The sequence below is a fragment of the Bombina bombina genome, chromosome 2 (genome assembly GCF_027579735.1).
Source record: "Bombina bombina isolate aBomBom1 chromosome 2, aBomBom1.pri, whole genome shotgun sequence".
Classification (NCBI taxonomy): domain Eukaryota; kingdom Metazoa; phylum Chordata; class Amphibia; order Anura; family Bombinatoridae; genus Bombina; species Bombina bombina.
This window is the reverse complement of record NC_069500.1, coordinates 250,017,479-250,026,460: the sequence shown is the minus strand read 5'-3', so window position 1 is coordinate 250,026,460 and position 8,982 is coordinate 250,017,479.

The following is an 8,982-nucleotide window of genomic DNA, read 5'->3' as shown; positions in this document are numbered from 1 at the left end:
TGTGTGTACTCCCTCACCTCTTCTATCTCCTGATCTTTTGGATGTTTATATTCTATCTGTCCATCTACATGGTCAATTCTGTCACGTTGCTGTTTCCTATGTCTTTGTGTAACTGGCCTAACCTGCAATTCGTCAAAATCACTTTCTTCATCAGTACACACAATAAATTCATTCTCGCTGTCAGCTTCACGCATGACAGGGCACAACTTATATCTGTACTTTTTTATTTCTTTTTTCTTGCTGAGTTCACAGCTCTACAACTAAAGGAATCAGGTTGTGAGGCATCCTCAACCCCTCCCTTCTGAATACCAGATCCCTGTTTCATAGTTAAACATCGCAGTGTCTGCACTTCAACAATCAACTCCTGTTTCTCTTGTTCTAATTTACACACTGCCTGCAAAAAAAGCCAATTCACATCTGCAGCTGCCCTATGAGCCTTCTTTGATATACAGAAAATCCAAACGTCGTACCATTTCTCCTAATGGCTGTCCTAGTTCTGGTTGGATTGGTGCACTATATTTTCCAACCTCTCTCCCCACAATATGCCATACACTGACATCTAACCACTTTGAAAGAGCAGGCTGATCTTCCTGCACACATCACTTTTTTCTAAACAAAGCACAACAGCGATAAGGCATATTGCACTCAACAGCAATCCCTTAAATAGACAATCAATTTTGTATGCTTCCAGTTTTCTAGTGCCACTTCTGACACCACTGTTTTGTCTGGCTTTCAACACTAACTTGTGCGCCACAACAAAGTTTGTGGTTTAGCACTAGGAAAGGGAGGACCAACACAAAATACAGTGAAATAATAAGTGTTTTATTATGATATTAAATGTATTTACATAACACAGCAGACAATTTTAGTTTTAGTAGCATTCAATACAATGATATTACAATAAGCAATGTAAAACAATGTTGCAAATTAAAATACAATCAATATACTTAGCTTCAAGGATGGCGCTCACTGTACAATAGCAAGGCCAGTTCACAGTACAGCAGCCTGGAGTGATCTCATTTTCATAGGCCTAGATTTAGAGTTTGGCGTTAGCCGTGAAAACCAGCGTTAGAGGCTCCTAACGCTGGTTTTAGGCTACCGCCGGTATTTGGAGTCACTCAAAATAGGGTCTAACGCTCACTTTCCAGCCGCGACTTTTCCATACCGCAGATCCCCTAACGTCAATTGCGTATCCTATCTTTTCAATGGGATTTCTCTAACTCCGGTATTTAGAGTCGTTTCTGAAGTGAGCGTTAGACATCTAACGACAAAACTCCAGCCGCAGGAAAAAAGTCAGTAGTTAAGAGCTTTCTGGGCTAACGCCGGTTTATAAAGCTCTTAACTACTGTGCTCTAAAGTACACTAACACCCATAAACTACCTATGTACCCCTAAACCGAGGTCCCCCCACATCGCCGACACTCGAAAAAAAAATTTTAACCCCTAATCTGCCGACCGCCACCTACGTTATCCTTATGTACCCCTAATCTGCTGCCCCTAACACCGCCGACCCCTGTATTATATTTATTAACCCCTAATCTGCCCCCCTCAACGTCGCCTCCACCTGCCTACACTTCTTAACCCCTAATCTGCCGACCGGACCTGAGCGCTACTATAATAAAGTTATTAACCCCTAATCCGCCTCACTAACCCTATCATAAATAGTATTAACCCCTAATCTGCCCTCCCTAACATCGCCAACACCTAACTTCAATTATTAACCCCTAATCTGCCGACCGAATCTCGCCGCTATTCTAATAAATGTATTAACCCCTAAAGCTAAGTCTAACCCTAATACTAACACTTAATACTTTAGAGTACAGTAGTTAAGAGCTTTATAAACCGGCGTTAGCCCAGAAAGCTCTTAACTACTGACTTTTTTCCTGCGGCTGGAGTTTTGTCGTTAGAGTTCTAACGCTCACTTCAGACACGACTCTAAATACCGGAGTTAGAAAAATCCCATTGAAAAGATAGGATACGCAATTTACGTAAGGGGATCTGCGGTATGGAAAAGTCGCGCCTGAAAAGTGAGCGTTAGACCCTATTTTGAGTGACTCCAAATACCGGAGGTAGCCTAAAACCAGCGTTAGGAGCCTCTAACGCTGGTTTTCACGGCTAACGCTAAACTCCAAATCTAGGCCTTTATTAGGAGAACTTTGGTTAGGGAGATTAGAGAGTGCATTGGGTTCCGTCTTGTATACATCTCATTTGGGGAATTGCTGCTGACACATATCATTGACACAATGGCCTAGATTTGGAGTTTTGTCGGTAACGACCCGAAAAACTAACGCCGGCTTTTTTCTGGCCGCACCATAAAAATAACTCTGGTATCGAGAGTCCACATAAAGGCTGCGTTAGGCTCCAAAAAAGGAGCGTAGAGCATTTTTAACGCAGCTTCAACTCTCGATACCAGAGTTGCTTACGGACGCGGCCAGCCTCAAAAACGTGCTCGTGCACGATTCTCCCATAGGAAACAATGGGGCTGTTTGAGCTGAAAAAAAAACAAACACCTGCAAAAAAGCCGCGTTCAGCTCCTAACGCAGCCCCATTGTTTGCTATGCGGTAACCCTTCCTACGTCTGCACCTAACACTCTAACATGTACCCCGAGTCTAAACATCCCTAACCTTACACTTATTAACCCCTAATCTGCCGCCCCCGCTATCGCTGACCCCTGCATATTATTATTAACACCTAATCTTCCGCTCCGTAAACCGCCGCTACTTACATTATCCCTATGTACCCCTAATCTGCTGCCCCTAACACCGCCGACCCCTATATTATATTTATTAACCCCTAATCTGCCCCCCACAACGTCGCCTCCACCTGCCTACACTTATTAACCCCTAATCTGCCGACCGGACCTGAGCGCTACTATAATAAAGTTATTAACCCCTAATCCGCCTCACTAACCCTATCATAAATAGTATTAACCCCTAATCTGCCCTCCCTAACATCGCCGACACCTAACTTAAATTATTAACCCCTAATCTGCCGACCGAATCTCGCCGCTATTCTAATAAATGTATTAACCCCTAAAGCTAAGTCTAACCCTAATACTAACACCCCCCTAAGTTAAATATAATTTAAATCTAACAAAATTAATTATCTCTTATTAAATAAATTATTCCTATTTAAAGCTAAATACTTACCTGTAAAATAAATCCTAATATAGCTACAATATAAATTATAATTATATTATAGCTATTTTAGGATTTATATTTATTTTACAGGTAACTTTGTATTTATTTTAACCAGGTACAATAGCTATTAAATAGTTAAGAACTATTTAATAGCTAAAATAGTTAAAATAATTACAAATTTACCTGTAAAATAAATCCTAACCTAAGTTACAAATAAACCTAACACTACACTATCAATAAATTAATTAAATAAACTACCTACAATTACCTACAATTAACCTAACACTACACTATCAATAAATTAATTGAATACAATTGCTACAAAGAAATACAATTAAATAAACTAGCTAAAGTACAAAAAATAAAAAAGAACTAAGTTACAAAAAATAAAAAAATATTTACAAACATAAGAAAAATATTACAACAATATTAAACTAATTACACCTACTCTAAGCCCCCTAATAAAATAACAAAGCCCCCAAAATAAAAAAATGCCCTACCCTATTCTAAATTACTAAAGTTCAAAGCTCTTTTACCTTACCAGCCCTGAACAGGGCCCTTTGCGGGGCATGCCCCAAGAAGTTCAGCTCTTTTGCCTGTAAAAGAAAAAATACAATACCCCCCCCCAACATTACAACCCACCACCCACATACCCCTAATCTAACCCAAACCCCCTTAAATAAACCTAACACTAAGCCCCTGAAGATCATCCTACCTTGTCTTCACCATACCAGGTTCACTGATCGGTCCAGAAGAGCTCCTCCGATGTCCTGATCCAAGCCCAAGCGGGGGGCTGAAGAGGTCCATGATCCGGCTGAAGTCTTCATCCAAGCGGGCCAGAAGAGGTCTTCCATCCGATTGAAGTCTTCATCCAAGCGGCATCCATCCGGAGCGAAGCGGCAGCATCCTGAAGACCTCCACCGCGGAACATCCATCCTGGCCGACGACTGAACGACGAATGACGGTTCCTTTAAATGACGTCATCCAAGATGGCGTCCCTCAAATTCCGATTGGCTGATAGGATTCTATCAGCCAATCGGAATTAAGGTAGGAATATTCTGATTGGCTGATGGAATCAGCCAATCAGAATCAAGTTCAATACGATTGGCTGATCCAATCAGCCAATCAGATTGAGCTTGCATTCTATTGGCTGTTCCGGATCATGGACCTCTTCAGCCCCCCGCTTGGGCTTGGATCAGGACATCGGAGGAGCTCTTCTGGACCGATCGGTGAACCTGGTATGGTGAAGACAAGGTAGGATGATCTTCAGGGGCTTAGTGTTAGGTTTATTTAAGGGGGGTTTGGGTTAGATTAGGGGTATGTGGGTGGTGGGTTGTAATGTTGGGGGGGGGGTATTGTATTTTTTCTTTTACAGGCAAAAGAGCTGAACTTCTTGGGGCATGCCCCGCAAAGGGCCCTGTTCAGGGCTGGTCAGGTAAAAGAGCTTTGAACTTTAGTAATTTAGAATAGGGTAGGGCATTTTTTTATTTTGGGGGGCTTTGTTATTTTAGAGTAGGTGTAATTAGTTTAATATTGTTGTAATATTTTTCTTATGTTTGTAAATATTTTTTTATTTTTTGTAACTTAGTTCTTTTTTATTTTTTGTACTTTAGCTAGTTTATTTAATTGTATTTCTTTGTAGCAATTGTATTTAATTAATTTATTGATAGTGTAGTGTTAGGTTTATTTGTAACTTAGGTTAGGATTTATTTTACAGGTAAATTTGTAATTATTTTAACTATTTTAGCTATTAAATAGTTCTTAACTATTTAATAGCTATTGTACCTGGTTAAAATAAATACAAAGTTACCTGTAAAATAAATATAAATCCTAAAATAGCTATAATATAATTATAATTTATATTGTAGCTATATTAGGATTTATTTTACAGGTAAGTATTTAGCTTTAAATAGGAATAATTTATTTAATAAGAGATAATTAATTTCGTTAGATTTAAATTATATTTAACTTAGGGGGGTGTTAGTATTAGGGTTAGACTTAGCTTTAGGGGTTAATACATTTATTAGAATAGCGGCGAGATTCGGTCGGCAGATTAGGGGTTAATAATTTAAGTTAGGTGTCGGCGATGTTAGGGAGGGCAGATTAGGGGTTAATACTATTTATGATAGGGTTAGTGAGGCGGATTAGGGGTTAATAACTTTATTATAGTAGCGCTCAGGTCCGGTCGGCAGATTAGGGGTTAATAAGTGTAGGCAGGTGGAGGCGACGTTGTGGGGGGCAGATTAGGGGTTAATAAATATAATATAGGGGTCGGCGGTGTTAGGGGCAGCAGATTAGGGGTACATAGGGATAATGTAAGTAGCGGCGGTTTACGGAGCGGAAGATTAGGTGTTAATAATAATATGCAGGGGTCAGCGATAGCGGGGGCGGCAGATTAGGGGTTAATAAGTGTAAGGTTAGGGATGTTTAGACTCGGGGTACATGTTAGAGTGTTAGGTGCAGACGTAGGAAGGGTTACCGCATAGCAAACAATGGGGCTGCGTTAGGAGCTGAACGCAGCTTTTTTGCAGGTGTTTGGTTTTTTTTCAGCTCAAACAGCCCCATTGTTTCCTATGGGAGAATCGTGCACGAGCACGTTTTTGAGGCTGGCCGCGTCCGTAAGCAACTCTGGTATCGAGAGTTGAAGCTGCGTTAAAAATGCTCTACGCTCCTTTTTTGGAGCCTAACGCAGCCTTTATGTGGACTCTCGATACCAGAGTTATTTTTATGGTGCGGCCAGAAAAAAGCCGGCGTTAGTTTTTCGGGTCGTTACCGACAAAACTCCAAATCTAGGCCATTGTGTCAATGATATGTGTCAGCAGCAAATCCCCAAATGAGATGTATACAAGACGGAACCCAATGCACTCTCTAATCTCCCTAACCAAAGTTCTCCTAATAAAGGCCTAGATTTGGAGTTTAGCGTTAGCCGTGAAAACCAGCGTTAGAGGCTCCTAACGCTGGTTTTAGGCTACCTCCGGTATTTGGAGTCACTCAAAATAGGGTCTAACGCTCACTTTTCAGGCGCGACTTTTCCATACCGCAGATCCCCTTACGTAAATTGCGTATCCTATCTTTTCAATGGGATTTTTCTAACTCCGGTATTTAGAGTCGTGTCTGAAGTGAGCGTTAGAACTCTAACGACAAAACTCCAGCCGCAGGAAAAAAGTCAGTAGTTAAGAGCTTTCTGGGCTAACGCCGGTTTATAAAGCTCTTAACTACTGTACTCTAAAGTACACTAACACCCATAAACTACCTATGTACCCCTAAACCGAGGTCCCCCCACATCGCCGCAACTCGATTAATTTTTTTTAACCCCTAATCTGCTGACCGCCAACTACGTTATCCTTATGTACCCCTAATCTGCTGCCCCTAACACCGCCGACCCCTATATTATTTTAATTAACCCCTAATCTGCCCCCCACAACGTAGCTGCCAGCTACCTACACTTATTAACCCCTAATCTGCTGACCGCAAAGCGCCGCCACCTACGTTATCCTTATGTACCCCTAATCTGTTGCCCCTAACACCGCCGACCCCTATATTATATTTATTAACCCCTAATCTGCCCCCCTCAACTTCGCCTCCACCTGCCTACACTTATTAACCCCTAATCTGCCGAGCGGACCGTACCGCTACTATAATAAAGTTATTAACCCCTAATCCGCCTCACTAACCCTATAATAAATAGTATTAACCCCTAATCTGCCCTCCCTAACATCGCCGACACCTAACTTCAATTATTAACCCCTAATCTGCCGACCGGAGCTCACCGCTATTCTAATAAATGTATTAACCCCTAAAGCTAAGTCTAACCCTAACACTAACACCCCCCTAAATTAAATATAATTTTAATCTAACGAAATTAATTAACTCTTATTAAATAAATTATTCCTATTTAAAGATAAATACTTACCTGTAAAATAAATCCTAATATAGCTACAATATAAATTATAATTACATTGTAGCTATTTTAGGATTAATATTTATTTTACAGGCAACTTTGTAATTATTTTAACCAGATACAATAGCTATTAAATAATTAAGAACTATTTAATAGCTACCTAGTTAAAATAATTACAAAATTACCTGTAAAATAAATCCTAACCTAAGTTACAATTAAACCTAACACTATACTATCATTAAATTAATTAAATAAAATACCTATAATTGCCTACAATTAAACCTAACACTACACTATCAATACATTAATTTAATACAATATCTACAAATAACTACAATGAAATAAACTAACTAAAGTACAAACAATAAAAAAGAAGTAAGTTACAAAAAATAAAAAAATATTTACAAACATAAGAAAAATATTACAACAATTTTAAACTAATTACACTTACTCTAAGCCCCCTAATAAAATAACAAAGACCCTCAAAATAAAAAATGCCCTACCCTATTCTAAATTACTAAAGTTCAAAGCTCTTTTACCTTACCAGCCCTGAACAGGGCTCTTTGCGGGGCATGCCCCAAGAAGTTCAGCTCTTTTGCCTGTAAAAAAAAACATACAATACCCACCCCCCAACATTACAACCCACCACCCACATACCCCTAATCTAACCCAAACCCCCCTTAAATAAACCTAACACTAAGCCCCTGAAGATCATCCTACCTTGTCTTCACCTCACTAGGTATCATCGATCCGTCCTGGCTCCAAAATCTTCATCCAACCCAAGCGGGGGCTGGCGATCCATCATCCGGTGGCTGAAGAGGTCCAGAAGAGGCTCCAAAGTCTTCATCCTATCCGGGAAGAAGAGGCGATCCGGACCGGCAACCATCTTGATCCAAGCGGCATCTTCTATCTTCATCCGATGACGACCGGCTCCATCCTGAAGACCTCCACTGCGGACCCATCTTCTTCCGGCGACGTCCAACTGAAGAATGACGGTTCCTTTAAGGGACGTCATCCAAGATGGCGTCCCAAGATGGCGTCCCTCGAATTAGGATTCTATCAGCCAATCGGAATTAAGGTAGGAATATTCTGATTGGCTGATGGAATCAGCCAATCAGAATCAAGTTCAATCCGATCGGAACAGCCAATAGAATGCAAGCTCAATCTGATTGGCTGATTGGATCAGCCAATCGGATTGAACTTGATTCTGATTGGCTGATTCCATCAGCCAATCAGAATATTCCTACGTTAATTCCGATTGGCTGATAGAATCCTATCAGCCAATCGGAATTCGAGGGACGCCATCTTGGATGACGTCCCTTAAAGGAACCGTCATTCTTCAGTTGGACGTCGCCAGAAGAAGATGGGTCCGCGGTGGAGGTCTTCAGGATGGAGCCGGTCGTCATCGGATGAAGATAGAAGATGCCGCTTGGATCAAGATGGTTGCCGGTCCGGATCGCCTCTTCTTCCCGGATAGGATGAAGACTTTGGAGCCTCTTCTGGACTTCTTCAGTGGATGTCTAGCCCCCGCTTGGGTTTGATAAAGATATCGGAGCCAGGACGGATCGGTGATACCCGGTGAGGTGAAGACAAGGTAGGATGATCTTCAGGGGCTTAGTGTTAGGTTTATTTAAGGGGGGTTTGGGTTAGATTAGGGGTATGTGGGTGGTGGGTTGTAATGTTGGGGGGGGGTATTGTATGTTGTTTTTTACAGGCAAAAGAGCTGAACTTCTTGGGGCATGCCCCGCAAAGGGCCCTGTTCAGGGCTGGTAAGGTAAAAGAGCTTTGAACTTTAGTAATTTAGAATAGGGTAGGGCATTTTTTATTTTGGGGGTCTTTGTTATTTTATTAGGGGGCTTAGAGTAGGTGTAATTAGTTTAAAATTGTTGTAATATTTTTCTTATGTTTGTAAATATTTTTTTATGTTTTGTAACTTAGTTC